Below are 16198 nucleotides of genomic sequence, written 5' to 3'. Positions count from 1 at the left end.
GAGAGAGAGAGAAAGAGAGGAAGGAAGGAAGGAAGGAAGGAAGGAAGGAAGGAAGGAAGGAAGGAAGGAAGGAAGGAAGGAAGGAAGAAAGAAAGAAAAGTTGTCTTCAGTGAAAACTTGTCCCTGGTGCCTCAAAGGTTGGGGACTTCCGTGTTAAGGGGTCTGCTTCATTGAAAGCGATGAAACTAACAAAAATTCATGAAAGTTCTCTATCAGATGTGGAGAAACTTCTGATGACCTAGATTGAAGACCAAACACAGAAGCGTATCCCTCTCAGCACCATGACAATCACCACCAAAGCAATGTTTGTTTGCAAGGTTGAAAGCAAAGGCTGGACCTGACTGTGGTGTTGAATTTACTGCTCCAGGTAGTTAAAATGATTCAAGATTCCTTACTCCTTACATAAAGTGAAAGTGAGTGGTGAGTCTGTGGGTGCTGTTGTGAGGGCAGTAGAATTTTTGGAAACTCTGGATGAGCTGAGTGTGGAGGAAAATTACTTGTCACAGCGAATCTTCAAAATGAATGAAAGAAATCTCCCCATTCTGGAAACGAAGGCCTGAAAGGACTTTCATTCATAAGGAAGCCAAGTCAATGTCAGGTTTGAAGGCTTTTAAGGACAGGGCAACTGTCTTGCCTGGCAACAATGTTGCAGATCACAAACTGAAACCCTTTGTGAGGACCCCAGGGCCTTCAAGCCTGTCAGTCAGCACACACAACCAGTGCACTGCAGGAGCAATAAGAAGCCATGGATGACCCAGCTCCTCTTCCAAGAAGCCCTCCTGAATTACTCTGCCAGTGAGATGGAGAAGTACTGTTTGAAGAATAACATATCTTTCAAGATTTGGCTTGTTGATAATGCTTTCTGTTTTTCTTTCTTTTTTTTTTTTTTTTCTTTTTTTGTCATTTTCATCTCAATATCAAAGTGGTGTTTCTCCCTCCAAATACCACCTCTTTGATCCAACCAATGCATCAAGGAATTATAGCAGCTTTTAAGACGATTACCTAAGGAGGACTTTTCCCCAGGCTATTGCTGCAACTGAGGAAGACTCTGAGAAGACCTGGATGCAATTCTGAAAGGATTACAACATCTATGACTGCATCAAGCACTTTGAGCTTGGGCTTGAGGTGATGCCACTGAGGGGTGTATGAATGGCATCTGAAAGAAGACACTCAGGAGGTTCATCTATGATTTCAAAGGATTTGCCAAGGATGAGGAGGTTGCAAAAATCAACAAGGCTGTGGTTCAGATGGCAAACAACTCTAATCTGGGTGTGGCTGAGGAAAGCATTGAGGAGCTCCTAAAGGAATGAGGAGTTGTTGGAACTGGGACAGGAACACATAGCTGAAGAAGGGGCAAGAGCAAAGGGAGCTGCTGGAGGAGGAAAAGAACTCCCAGGAAAACTCACAGTGAAGCGGTTAGCAGAAGCTTCTGCAGACCTCAACAAACTCCTTAAGAAGTTTGAAAACATGGATCCCAACACCAAAAGATTTTTATTAACAGAGAGGAATGTTCATGGTGCATTATCTGTTTATAGGCAAATCTATGATAAAGAAAAGAAACAAACCAAGCAAACACTGTGGACATATTTCTGAAAAGAGTGACCCCACCTCAAGAAGATCTCAGGAGGGTCCTTCAGGAAGTATCCAGAAGAAGGCATCGTTATCACACTGGATGACAACTCCACGTGTGTTACTGCCCCAAAGACCTTCCAATGAGACAAAATGTGGAGGTGGAGGACAGTGACATTCACAATCCTGACCCTGTGTTGGCCTAGGCTAATGTGTGTGTTTGTGTCTTCATTCCTAATAAAAAGGTTGAAATAATTTTTAATTTTTTTTTAATTAAAAATAGAAGGCTGGGCACAGTGGTACATGCCTGTAATTCCAGCACTTTGGGAGGCCGAGGCAGGCAGATCACCTGAGGCCAGGAGTTCAAGACCAGCCTGACCAACATGGAGAAACCCTTCTCTACTAAAAATATGAAAAAACATTAGCTGGGCATGGTGGAGCATGCCTGTAATCCCAGCTACTCAGGAGACTGAGGCTGGAGAATCACCTGAACCCAGGAGGCAGAGGTTGTGGCGAGCCGAGATTGCGCCATTGCACTCCAGCTGGGCTACAAGAGCAAAACAACGTCTCAAAAAATAATAATAGTAATAAAAATAGAAAAGAGCTTATAGGATAAGGACATAAAGAACAACAATAGGCTGGGTGCGGTGTTTCACACCTATAATCCTAGCACTTTAGGAGGTCAAGGTGGGCGGATCACCTGAGGTCAGGAGTTCAAGACCAGCCTGGCCATCACAGCAAAACCCCGTCTCTACTAAAAATACAAAAGTTAGCCAGGCGTGGTGCCAGGCACCTGTAATCGCAGCTACCCAGGAGTCTAAGGCGGAAGAATTGCTTGAACTCAGGAGGTGAAGGTTGCAGTGAGCCAAGATCTCACCACCACCCTCCAGCCTGGGTGACAGGGTGAGACTCTGTCTCAAAAAAAAAAAAAGACAATATTTTTGTACAGCTGTACAATGTGTTTTCAGTGTAATTACAGAAGAGTCAAAAAGTTAAAAAAAATCTATAAAGTTAAAAGTTATTGGAAGTTAAGGTTAATTTGTTATTGAAGAAACAAATTTTATAAATTTAGTGTAGCATAATTGCAGTGTTTATAAAATCTAGAGTACTGTACAGTAATGTCCTAGGCCTTCACATTCACTCACCACTCACTCACTCACCCAGAGCAACTTCCAGTCCTGCAAGCTCCATTCATGGGAAGTGTCCTATATACCATTTTAAAAATATATTCTAGGCTGGACGCGGTGGCTCACGCCTGTAATCCTAGCACTTTGGGAGGCCCAGGCGGGCAGATCACCTGAGGTCAGGATTCGAGACCAGCCTGGCCAACATAGTGAAACCCCATCTCTACTAAAAATACAAAAATTAATCAGGCATGTGGTGCACGCCTATAATCTCAGCTACACGGGAGGCTGAGGCAGGAGAACCATTAGAACCTGGGAGGCAGAGGCTGCAGTGGGCTGAAATCATGCCACTGTACTCCAGCCTGGGTGACAGAACAAGATTCCATCTCAAAAAAAAAAAAAATTCTATACCATATTTTTGTTGTGGCTTTTCTATATTTAAATAAGTTTGGGTACACAAATATCTACCACTGTGTTACAGCTGCCCACGGTAACATGCTGTGCAGGTTTGTAGCTTAGGAGCAGGAGGCCATACACATAGCCTAGGTGTGGAATAGGCTGTGCCATCTAGGTTTGTGTAAGCACACTATGTGATGCTCACAATGATGAAATCGCCTAATGATACATTTCTCAGAACGCACCCCACCTCGTTAAAGGATGTATAACAATATGTCTGCGATATAATGTGACAAAAATGGCACTTTACTTTTGTGGTCTTCCTCCCGAAAACCCACAATCCCAGTCTAATCATGAGAAAAACATCAGACGTACTCCAGTGGAGGGACATTTTGCAAAATGTCTGACCAGGACTCCTCAAATGACAAATTCATCAAAAACAGAGAGAGTATTACTCAGGTGTGGTGGTCATGCCTATAGTCCCGGCTACTCAGAAGGCTGATGCAGGAAGATCACTTGAGCTCAGGAGTTCAGGGCTGCAGTGAGCTATAATCATGCCATGAGCTCCAGCTTGGGTGACCGAGCAAGACCTTATCTCTAAAATAAAAATAACAATTAAAAGTTAACTTTATTTGGCCAGGCACGTTGGCTCATGTCTGTAATCCCAGCACGTTGGGAGGCCAAGGCGGGTGGATCATGAGGTCAGGAGATCGAGACCATCCTGGCTAACATGGTGAAACCCCGTCTCTACTAAAAATACAAAAAACTTAGCCAGGCGTGGTGGCAGGCGCCTGTAGTCCCAGCTACTCAGAAGGCTGAGCAGGAGATTGGTGTGAACCTGGGAGGCGGAGCTTGCAGTGAGCCGAGATCACACCACTGCACTCCAGCCTGGGCAACAGAGAGAGACTCCGTCTCAAAAAAAAAAAGAAAAGAAAAGAAAAGAAAAGAGATAGACATCTAAGGACATAAAATGAGAATGAAAGTAGAGATGGGAAAAGAATACCATGCAAATACTCGCCCACATAAAGCTAGTGTAACATAAGATAAAATAGGACTTCAGGCAGAAAGATAACCATTACCCAAGGGCAGTAGCTCACGTCTATAATCCCAGTACTTTGGGAGACCGAGGCAGGCAGATCACTTGAGGTCAGGAGTTCGAGACCAGCCTAGCCAACGTGGTGAAACCCGGTCTCTACCAAGAACACAAAAATTAGCTGGGCGTGGTGGTGCACACCTGTAGTCCCAGCTATTTGGGAGGCTGAGGCAGGAGCATTGCTTAACCTGGGAGGCAGAGGTTGCAGTAAGCTGAGATTGCACCGCTGCACTCCAGCCTGGGCAACAGAGACTCCGTCACAGAAAAAACAAACAAACAAACAAAAAGCCATTGCTTAACTATTCACCAGGAAAATATCATCTTATAAGCATCTATCGTAGAGCCTCAAAATGTATAACTCAGATATTCTGTTTTTCCCAAAAGCTTTCATTCTGAAGTAGACTTCCAAATGAAGCTCTCAATGTCCTCATTTTCCCATTATTTATCTGCTTTCTGTCCTAACCTGAACCATGACATTCTGGAAAATATTGCAAGTTTTACTTTACATAACTTTAAGAAAAATTACAAAATCGTAGTCACTCCTCTGGGCAAAATATATATGTGTGTGTATATCTTAAAGGCAATTCACATGGAGAATTATCAAGGATACTCTATGTTTAGACTTGAACTCTTGAGTTTGTCATTTAACATTAGCCTGAAGTAAAAACTCCTAACTCAATGGTTCACTTGCTTACAACTTCTTCCCACTCCAGACTCAAAGGCTGAATTAGACTTCCTCTTTATCAGGAGCTGCACACCACATAGTGCTTAGGGGCTTGCAAAAAAAAAAAAAAAAATCTCTGGCGACTTTAAGTCCAGCAGGGATCCAGCCCGAGGTGAATGTCCATACGGCATCCGGAAGGATCACCTGCAAGAAAGAGGGGGCTTTTTATAAAAACAAAAAAAGGGGGGGTTTAAGAGACTACAAAAAGAAAAGAGGGACTCAGGCATAAACGAATATGTCTGCAGAGTTTATCAGGAATGTGCCACGTTACACATACATGGATTTATCAAGGTAGAGCAAGTTTGGTTAATTAGAAGGTATGAAATGGTGATGAAGGTATAAAAGCTGCTATGGGTGCAGAGGTGAATTCCCTGCTTCCCCAGGCAGCAAAGGAACATCAAAAACATGAAGCTGTCAATGACGGCACTTCAAGATCCGTGCTACCAATTGCACATGACAATGAAATTCCTCCTTAGGCCTGTGGGAGTTTTCTAGAATGTTAAACCCTGACCTTGCAATTCCCTGGTTGTGGTCAATTCTAATGTCAAATGAACATGGTTTTTTCTTTCACAGGCTAACCAAATGTTGGCTGGACTAATATGCATTTTACATATTACTTATTTTACATATTATTTATTACTTATTTTACATATTACTTATACATATGTATCTACATACATGTATATACTTATACATATACATATTTATATATTACTTATATTTTATATATTACTTATATTTTACATATTAGTTACATAATCACCACAAATGCAACATAATTTTGGGAAAATGAGTATTCACAACTATATTTTGTTATGTCAAAGGGATTTTGTAAGTCAGAATCAATTAGAATGACTCAGTCATGTAATGCACCACACGTGTACAGGTATGTTTCTAAAAGCTTTAATTTTTTTTTAATTTATATTATTTTTTTGAGACAGGGTCTTATTCTGTCTCCCAGGCTGGGGTGCAGTGGCATGATCATGGCTCACCACAGCCTCCACCTCCCTGGCTCAGGCGATCCTCCCACCTCAGCCTCCTGAGTAGCTAGTGCTACAGGCGCTCACCACCACACCCAACTAATTTTTGTATTTTTTTGTAGAGATGGGGTCTTGCCATGTTGGCCAGGCTGGTCTCAAACTCCTGAGCTCAAGTGATCTGTCCACCTTGGCCTCCCAAAGTGCTAGGATTACAGGCATAAGCCACGACACCTGGCCAGTTTCTAAAAGTTTTAAAACGGCTGGGGTCACTGGCTCACACCTATAATCCCAACACTTTGGGAGGCCAAGGCTGGAGGAATACTTGAGCCCAGAAGTTTGAAAACAGGCTAGGCAAAATGGCAAGACCCTGTGTCTAAAAAAAATTAAAAAGAATTACATGGGCATGGTGGTGCGCACTTGTGGTCCCCGCTACTCAGGAGGCTAAGGTGGGAGGATAGCTTGAGCCCAGGACATTGAGGCTGCAGCAGTGAGCTATGATCCTACCACTTCACTCCAACCTGGGCGACAGAGCAAGATCTTGTATAAAAAAAGAAAAAAAAAAAAGTAGTAATTTTTAAAGGTTGGAATTCTTCATGGGCAGAAAAAACTAGCATTTATTAAATGCCTACTAAAAATCAAGCACTACTTTATACATAGTGCCATACTTTGTACTTAACCCTTATAACCACAACACAAGTTATGCATTATGAAACCTAGTTTACATACTGCAACTCAAAGAAGCTAAGTGATTCGCTCAAAGACACAACAGCTGGCAAATGACAGAATTAGGACTTGAATTCACATCTTCCTACACCAACGCCTATATTGCCCAGCATATAACACACACCCAGTAAATATTTGAAGAACAAATGTTTAAAAGCCTTAATTTCAAAGGTCTATGAATTGCCTGAGTGTGGTGGCTCACACCTGTAATTTTAACACTTTGGGAGGCGAACGTGGGCGGATCAATTGAGGTCACAAGTTCAAGACCAGCCTGGCCAACATGGTGAAATCCCGTCTCTACCAAAAATACAAAAAATTAGCTGGGCTAGTCCAGGCGCGGTGGTTCAGGCCTGTAATCTCAGCACTTTGGGAGGCCGAGGCAGGTGGATCACGAGGTCAGGAGATCGAGACCATCCTGGCTAACAAGGTGAAACCCCGTCTCTATCAAAAATACAAAAAATTAGCCGGGCATGGTGGCTGGCGCTGTGGTCCCAGCTACTCGGGAGGCTGAGGCAAGGGAATGGCGTAAACCTGGAGGCGGAGCTTGCAGTGAGCCGAGATCATGCCACTGCACTGTAGCCTGGGCAACAGAGTGAGACTCTGTCTCAAAAAAAAAAAAAAAAAATTAGCCAGGCTAATTCTAAAAATATGTTGTTTTCAGGCATTTATGTGATGCTCAGTTCAGTTCCTCTCCCACATTCCCTCCACTCAATATCAGAGCATAGCTTCAGCCAGTGGAGAGCTGGAGCAAGAAATTTACCTAGGGGCTAATTAATCAGCAAGTCCTACAGAGAGCCTGCTGTGTGCAAGATGCTGAGCCGGGCCTTCATGGTCACACCACCTGTGCTCTCCTCCCGGCTTTTGCAAACCTGTGTAGATTCCTTTCCTCTTGCCCCCTTGCCTCTGAAACACAGCATCTCGGGCCAGGCACGGTGAGCATCTTGGGCCGGCTCACGCCTGTAATCCCAGCACTTTGGGAGGCCAAGGCGGGTGGATCACCTGAGGTCAGGAGTTTGAGACCATCATGGCCAACATGGTGAAACCCTGTCTCTACTAAAAATACAAAAGTTAGCTGGGCGTGGAGGCACGTGCCTGTAATCCCAGCTACTTGGGAGGCTGAGGCAGGAAAATCGCTTGAGCCCAAGAGGCAGAGGTTGCAGTGAGCTGAGATTGCACCACTGCACTCCAGTCTGGGTGACAGAATGAGACTCTCTCAAAAAAAAAAAAAAAAAAAAAAATGGTGGCATGCACCTGTAATCCCACCTACTGGGGAGGCTGAGGCCGGAGAATCACTTGAACCCAGGAGGCAGAGGTTGCAGTGAGCCAAGATTGTGCCACTGCACTCCAGTCTGGGTGGCGGAGCGAACCTCTGTCTCAAACACACACACACACACACACACACACACACACACACACACACACACACAGAGCATCTTGCTCCCTGGCACCACTGTCGTACCCCATAGCCTCTCCTTCACTTGTGGATCAGCCAACCCCAGTTCATTAACTGAGGCTCAGAGCCAAGACCTCTGTGAAGCCATCTGTAAAGGCCACAGCAGAGTGGCTCCTCGTCCTCTTTCTCCATGTGATGTGGCCTTCCAAGCACAGCTAACGTCCCTGTCACACGGCCAGCCCCTTAGAGAAGGGAGGATGCCTTCATTGCCTCTGCTTAACACAGAGGAGGGCTCCTATGATGACTTACCAAGTCACACTGAGACCTAGGGTAAAATTAAACCATACGGAATCAAGGCATATGGGTTTATTGCTGTGCCTTTAAACAAAACCCACAGAGAAAAGTGAAACGATCATTCAGTTTTTTAATAGCAGCTGTCAGAAAATTTTCCCTTGGTTATTTCATTACAGTTTAAGAAATTTTAGGAGTAGGATATAAAATATTTTGCCTATCTTTTTAAATTTTTTTTATTATTTTCTTAATTTTTTGTAGAGATGGGGGCTTCATTCTGTTGCCCAGGCTTCATTGCAGTGGCATGATCATAGCTCGCCATAGCCTTGAACTCCTGGCTTCAAGAGATCCTTCCACTTCTGCCTCCCAAGTAGTGGGACGACAGGTGCACACCACTACAATCAGCTATTTTTTTTTTTTTTTTTTTTTTGGTAGAGACGGGGTCTTGCTCTATTGCCCAGGCTCGTCTTAAACTCCTGACCTCAAGCAATCCTCCCACCTCAGCCTCCCAAAGCATTGGGATTTCGGGTGACAGCCACCATGGTTTGTCTATCTTTTCTTCCTTATGCAATAGATAAAAATGAAATCAGGTTGGGCACAGTGGCTCTCACCTGTAATCCTAGCACTTTGGGAGGCTGAGGTGAGAAGTTCACTTGAGTCCAGGAATTCAAGATCAGCCTAGGTAACATGGCAAAACCCCATCTCTGCAAAAAATTTTAAAAATTAGCCAGGTGTGGTGGCACGCACCTGAAGTCCCAGCTACTTGGGAAGCTAAGGTGTGAAGGTCATCTGAGCCTAGGAGGTTAAGGCTGCAGTGAGCTGTGATCATGCCACTGCACTCCAGCCCTGAGTCACAGAGTAAGACCCTGTCTCAAAAAAATGAAATCAAAGTCTCCACATCCCAAGCCAAACCACGATCCCTCCTGAGCTCCCTACCATCCCGTCTCAGTAGAAGCCCAAGGAGCACAGAGTCCCCAGGTCAGAAGCTCTGGAGTCAACTCTGGATGCTGCACTAGACACTGCCCAGAGCAGCACACCTCTCCTGAAGTGCTCCCTGGGTTTTCCCTCTGTCCCCACTGGCCTCTTCTCTTGGTCTCCTCTGCAGATTTCTAAGGCCCACCCCAAAGGCTGGCTTGGTCCTCAGTCCACATTCTCTCTTGCAGAAGACAATGCAGGTACTCTGCCCAGATCAGATTGCCCAGATTCCTGTATACTATGGCTTTACACACCTTTAGCCGTAATGTGCTTTTGGTCCTAATGGCAGCTCCTGGGCCTCTTCTTTTTTCTTTTCTTTTTTTTTTTTTTTGAGATGGAGTCTCGCTCTCTTGCCCAGGGTGGAATGCAGTGGCATTATCTTGGCTCACTGCAACCTCCACCTCCCAGGTTCAAGCGATTCTCCTGACTCAACCTCTCAAGATTCTCCTGACTCAAACTCTCAACCTCTCAACCTCTCCTGACTCAACCTCCACCTCCCAGGTTCAAGCGATTCTCCTGACTCAACCTCCACCTCCCAGGTTCAAGCGATTCTCCTGACTCAACCTCTCAACCTCTCCTGATTTAACCTCCACCTCCCAGGTTCAAGTGATTCTCCTGACCCAACCTCTCAAGGTGGTGGTAGCACCAACCACCATACCTGGCTAATTTTTGTATTTTTAGTAGAGATGGGATTTCACCATGTTGGCCAGGCTGGTCTCAAACTCAGAACCTTGGGTGATCTGCCTTGGCCTCCCAAAGTGCTGGGATTACAGGTATGAGCCACTGTGCCTGGCCAATCTCTCGTTTAGGGGACTGCCTTTGGGTTATCAGAGTCACACTGTCCACGGGCACAGGAGCTAGAAGTGCCTGGGAGGCACTAGGAGTATGAATGTCCCCTACTCCCTTGCCCAAGGTTAACACACCTCTGCAGCACAATCTACATGCACAAATGCCCCTGTCGGATCAAACTGAAGCCTATCCACTGTGGGGCTCTGGCCCGATAGTACATTCTGCTCAGCTTCCTTCCCTTCCGTATCTGCTTCCCACAATGTCTTGTTTAAAAGTAATTCATATTTTTTCAGTACAAACAGGTGTCTCACTATGCTGCCCAGGCTAGTTTTGAACTCCTGGCCTCAAATGATCCTCCTGCCTCAGCCTCCCAAAGTGCTGGGATTACAGGCATGAGCCACCGCACCCAGCCCATCACAATCTCTTACTAGTCTTTGCTGGGAATAGTTCCTCAATAACATCACATTTGCTCAAAAATTCTTGTCTCAGGATCTACTTCCAGCAAACTCATTTGGAACCAGGAATGGGAGTCCTAGGGAACAGATTCTAAGATGGGATTTTAGAGTGGGATCATTCCCCAGTCAAATGGCAATAGAGTTCCCATTGTCAGTGATGGGTGGATTAATGATAAGCTGTGTGATTGCTTAACTAATAATCACTAGTACTTTCTTCTGTGATGAACTGGCTGCGATACAAGGGAAAAGGAAGCACTGGCTCACAAGCTATATTTCTAGCATTTGATAGACGTGGGGAAGTAGTTATACAGACTCAGAAATCTAATCACTTGTTGTTCAGTGCTATTGAAGCACCGAAGAAAGAACATGACAGGCTCAGGACAGCCAGTTATCAACTCACAGCATGGTGTGAAAGTCAGGAGGCCTCCATGGCAGCATTTAATACAGCCATTTTAGCTTCCTTTTGATTGGTGTTGCATGATACATCTTTTCCCATCACTTTAAATTTCACCTATTGATGCCCATATATATATGTGTGTGTATGTGTGTGTATGTGTGTGTATGTATATGTGTGTGTATATGTGTGTGTGTGTATATGTGTGTGTGTGTGTGTGTATATATATATATATATATATATTTTTTTATTTTTTTTTGAGACAGAGTCTCACTGTCGCCCAGACTGGACTGCAGTGGTGCAGTCGTGGCTCACCACAACCTCCACCTCCCAGGTTCAAGCAATTCTCATGTCTTAGCCTCCCGAGTAGCTGGGATTACAGGTATGTGTCACTACGCCCAGTTAATTTTTTTTTTTTTTTTTTTAGTGGAAATGGGGTTTTGCCATGTTGGCCAAGCTGGTCTCAAACTCCTGGCCTCAAGTGACCCGCCCGCCTCAGCCTCTCAAAGTACTGGATTACAAGCATGAGTTACAATGCCTGGCTGATGCCCTTATATTTAAAGTGTTCCTTGCAGGCAGTGCATAAGGTTGGGTCTTACTTTTGACCTAATTCGACAATCTCTCCCTGTTCATTGGGGTGTACACAGCATTTAATCTGATTACTGATGTGGTTGGGTTTAGAAGTTATCATGTTGCTATTTGTCCTATCTGTCCCATCTGTTCTTTGTTCTTTTGTTCTTTTGTTGCCTGATTTTGGATTGAGCATTTTTTAGGAATTCGTGTATCTCCTTTGTTGGGTTACCTGCCATAAGTCTTTGTTGTGTCATTTTAGGAGTTGCTTTAGAGCCACCGAATCCATGGAGTAAGATAACTCATGGTAGAATAGGCTAAAAAGAAGCCCCAGAAACTGTCCTTCCTCTGGACTAGATAGTACATTTTTAAAACCATACCATTAGAATGACTTCTGGAATGGCGGATTAAGGACCTCCATGGACTCACTTTAGAGAAATGACCAAAACTGATGAGACTTATTTTAAAAAAAAACAAAAACAAAAAAAAACCGGCACGGTGGCTCATGCCTATAATCCTAGCACTTTGGGAGGCCGAGGTGAGCAGATCACCTGAGGTCAGGAGTTCAAGACCAGCCTGACCAACATGGCAAAACTCCAAATTTACTAAAAATACAAAATTAGCTGGGTGTGGGGGTATGTGCCTGTAATCCCAGCTACTGAGGAGGCTGAGGCAAGAGAATCACTTGAACCTGGGAGGCGGAGGTTGCAATGAGCCGAGATGGCGCCGCTGCACTCCAGCCTGGGCAACAAGAGCAAAACTCCATCTCAAAAAAACAAACAAACGATTATTTAAAGTTTCTGGAAATTGTCCTCATGGCATGAAGCAATAAAGAAGCATTTATTCAAGAAAATCTATTAAATCTCAATAAGAACACTCAGAGTCTGTAGCATTTGAGTCACAACTCACTCCTTCCCTAACCTCCAACTCAGCATGATGAAAGTCCTACCCTTGGCCAGGTGCAGTGGCTCACACCTGTAATCCCAGCACTTTGGGAGGCTAAGGCCGATGGATCACCTGAGGTCAGGAGTTCCAGACCAGCCTAGCCGACATGGTGAAACGCCATCTTTATCAAAAATACAAAAATTAGCTGGGCGTGGTGGCAGGCAACTGTAATCCCAGCTACTCAGGAGTCTGAGGCACGAGAATTGCTTGAACCTGGGAGGCAGAGATTGCAGTGAGCTGAGATCATGCCAGGGCACCCCAGCCTGGGCAACAGAGTGCGACCCTGTCTCACAAAAAAAAAAAAAATTGACTGCGGTGATGGTCACACATATTTGTCAATATACTAAAAACCACTGAACTGTATATTTTAAATGACTAAATCATATGATAGGCGAACTATATCTCAATAAAAACAGGTTGCTTTTTTTTAATCTAACAAACTTGATATTAAAAGGTTAAATAAGGCCAGGCACAGTGGCTCACACCTGTAATCCCAACACTTTGGGAGGCGAAGGTGAAAGGATCAGTTGAAGCCAGAAGTTCGAGACCAGCTTGGGCAACATAGTGAGGCCCCCCCCCATCTCTACAAAATAAAAAAATAATAAATGATAATAATAAATAAAAGATTAAATTAAAAAACCGTATCTTAACCATTTTTTTTTAAGTATAAAGGTAATTACTAGAACAAAAATATCCACCTTCAGGCTGGGTACAGTGACTCACACTTGTAATCCTAGCACTCCAAGAAGCAAAGGCAGTTGGATTCTTTGAGGAATGGAGTTTGAGACCAGCCTGGGCAACATAGCAAGATCCCATCTCTACAAAATATTTCAAAATTAACTAGGAGTGGTGGCGCATATTTGTAGTCCTAACTACTCAGGAGGCTGAGGTGGGAGGATCACTTGAGCCCAGGAGTTCGAGGTTACCATGAGCTGTGATCACACCCACTGCACCCCAGCCTGGGTGACACAGTGAGACTCTGTCTCCAAAAAAACAAACAGAAAACGAAAAATCCATCTTCCTAAATATCCTAAATATCCAAACACATTTAGAAAATAAAAGAACAAAGAAAATATCAAATAGAGAAAGAAATACAGACACACATAAAATACACATATAACACACATAACAATTATATTGTAAAATAATATGACACAATTGAGACTGTTAATACATATCAGTGGGCTTAAGTCCACTGAGAAGATTGACTGATTTATTAAAAGACAAAGATTTGGCCAGGCATGGTGGAGGAGGAGGAAGAGGAGGAGAAGGAATAGGAGGAGGAGGAGGAGGAGCAGAAAGAAGAAAGAAGAAGAAAGAAGAAGGAAGAAGGAAGAAGAAAGAAGAAGGAAGAAGCTTACAGCCCTCTGGAAACCTGCAGTTAAAGGAGGCAGCCTGTGTACAACGGAGCCCCTAGCCACTTACTCATCACCCTCTGCGTGACTCCTTGCGGAATACATGCACACTCTCTGGGATGTCTTTGTAAGTGGAATTTAGGAACAAGAGAATTTGCTAAAATGGGAAATTTGAGATACCTTCCTATATTCTTTTGTATGTATAAAGTAGCACAGAAGAGGAAATATACATAAGAACTTCATTAAAGTTATTTGGTGAATAAAAATGAGAATCTCATTATTAAATTAATTATCATTATTATCAAAAACAGAATAAACAAGAATCCAGAGGCTGGAAATGTTCCCTTTCCTTTTATTTAGAATAAAATTATTACATAGAAAAAGAATATTCTGTAAATAAATACAATAGAACAAGTGACCTACAGTTTCCCTTCTCCACAGCCTAAAGTACTCACAGAGTCATTTTTTTAACACAACGTATTTTATGAATAAACCTCTACACTTTTAAAATTGAGTTTTTCTCTTTTTGAAGTACAGCTTCAAGCAACTACAAGTTTCCATCCTGCTAACCCCAGGCAGCAGTTGCTTTTAACTTCTATCTTTTATTTAAAAAACTTAATTGGAAGTTTTTGTAGCCAGAAGGAGCACTTCAAAGAAGAAAAAAAATTACCAAAAATTAATACTTTATGTCAGAGGTTAGTAGGGAAAGAAACAAAGATTGCAGAAAAAGAAGGGTTAATGGTATGTAAGAAAGCAATGAAAGAAGAAAAGAGGCAGAAAACCAACTAAAGGACGAAGTGAAAAGGGAAACTTGTAACATTAAAAACAAAAAATGTGGAGTAACATTTTCCTTACTCTAAACAGGATGAGACAACACAAGTGTTACAGCAGCATTTATAATTTCCTGCACTGCCCAAAGGCTCTGTGCACAAATCCTCCCACCCCTGCTCAAGTCTTTTACTCCTGTCTACAATTACACATCAAGGGACCACAGCACTTCCTATACTTTTATTTCCTGACACTCCTGTCACTGTCAATTCTAAATCAACTCTGACAAAACAATATTAAAATTTCAGGCATGATTTAGTGTTCTGCCTTTGAGGCAAGTGCAGAGGAAGAAGGCCCTGGGTTGGGAGGGTCAAGAGATTAGAGTCTTTGTCCCTGCTCTGCCATCAGTTTACATGAGACTTGAAGCAGGTGCCTTTCCCTTTCTAGAGCTCAGTGATGTCATTGTAAAGGAAGAGGGTTGGAGATTCCTTGGGTTCCTTCCAGCTCCGATAAACTGTGGCACTATGATCTTAGCGTGTTCGTGATCTTAGTGAATCTCCCATAACACTCGCCAAAGATACTGACGACAGGGAAATGAGATGACTATCCAAGACTTGCTCCGGAAGCTCATAGAGTCAGAGTCACTAATAGATCCTACTATTTCAAATGGGAAAAAATTCCTATACTTGGCTGATGACAATCATATTGAAAACAAGTCCCCAATACCGGAATAGCTATGAAATAAGACTAAAGACTTAACTGTTCTCAGACAGGCAAGACTTTTCTTATATAAAAAAGTCATAACATAGTATTGATAGATCAGAAGAATGATTATAGTTTACAGCAATCTATTGCATATTTATTTCAAAATAGATAGAAGAGAATAATTTCAATGTTTCTAGCATAAAGAAAAGACAAATATTTAAGGTGGTAGATATCTCAATTGCACTGATTTGAGATGAGCTATGATTGCACCACTGCACTGCAGCCTAAGTGACAGAGCAAGACCTTGTCTCAAAGATAGATAAGTAAATAAATAATCACATGTACCCCAAAAATATGTATATATATTACGTACCAATAAAAATAAATTATTTAAAAAATAATAAGAGCCTGCCTCTACAAAACACTTAAAAATTAGCCAGCCTTGGTGGTATGCACCTATAGTCCCAGCTACTCAGGAGGCTGAGGCAGGAGGATTGTTTGAGCCCACGAGGTCAAGACTGGAGTGAGCTATGATTGTGCCACTGCGCTCCAACCTGGGTGACAGAGCGAGAGCCTCTCTCATAAAACAAAACAAGGCTGGGCACAGTGGCTCACGTTTGTAATCCCAGCACTTTGGGAGGCCTAGGTGAGCGGATCACTTGAGGCCAGGAGTTCGAGACCAGCCTGGCCAACATGCTGAAACTCTGTCTCTACTAAAAACACAAAAATTAGCCTGGCTTGGTGGCAGGAAGCCTGTAATACCAGCTACTACAGAGACTGAGGCAGGAGAATCACTTGAACCCAGGAGGCAGAGGTTGCAGCGAGCCGATATCGCACCATTGCACTCCAGCCTGAGCGACAGAGCAAGACTTTGCCGAAATAAGAAAGAAAAAGAAAGAAAGAAAGAAAGAAAGAAAGAAAGAAAGAAAGAAAGAAAGAAAGAAAGAAA

This window comes from Piliocolobus tephrosceles, chromosome 21 (assembly GCF_002776525.5).
Source record: "Piliocolobus tephrosceles isolate RC106 chromosome 21, ASM277652v3, whole genome shotgun sequence".
In the NCBI taxonomy this organism is placed as follows: Eukaryota; Metazoa; Chordata; class Mammalia; order Primates; family Cercopithecidae; genus Piliocolobus; species Piliocolobus tephrosceles.
Note: the sequence above shows the minus strand (reverse complement) of the source record.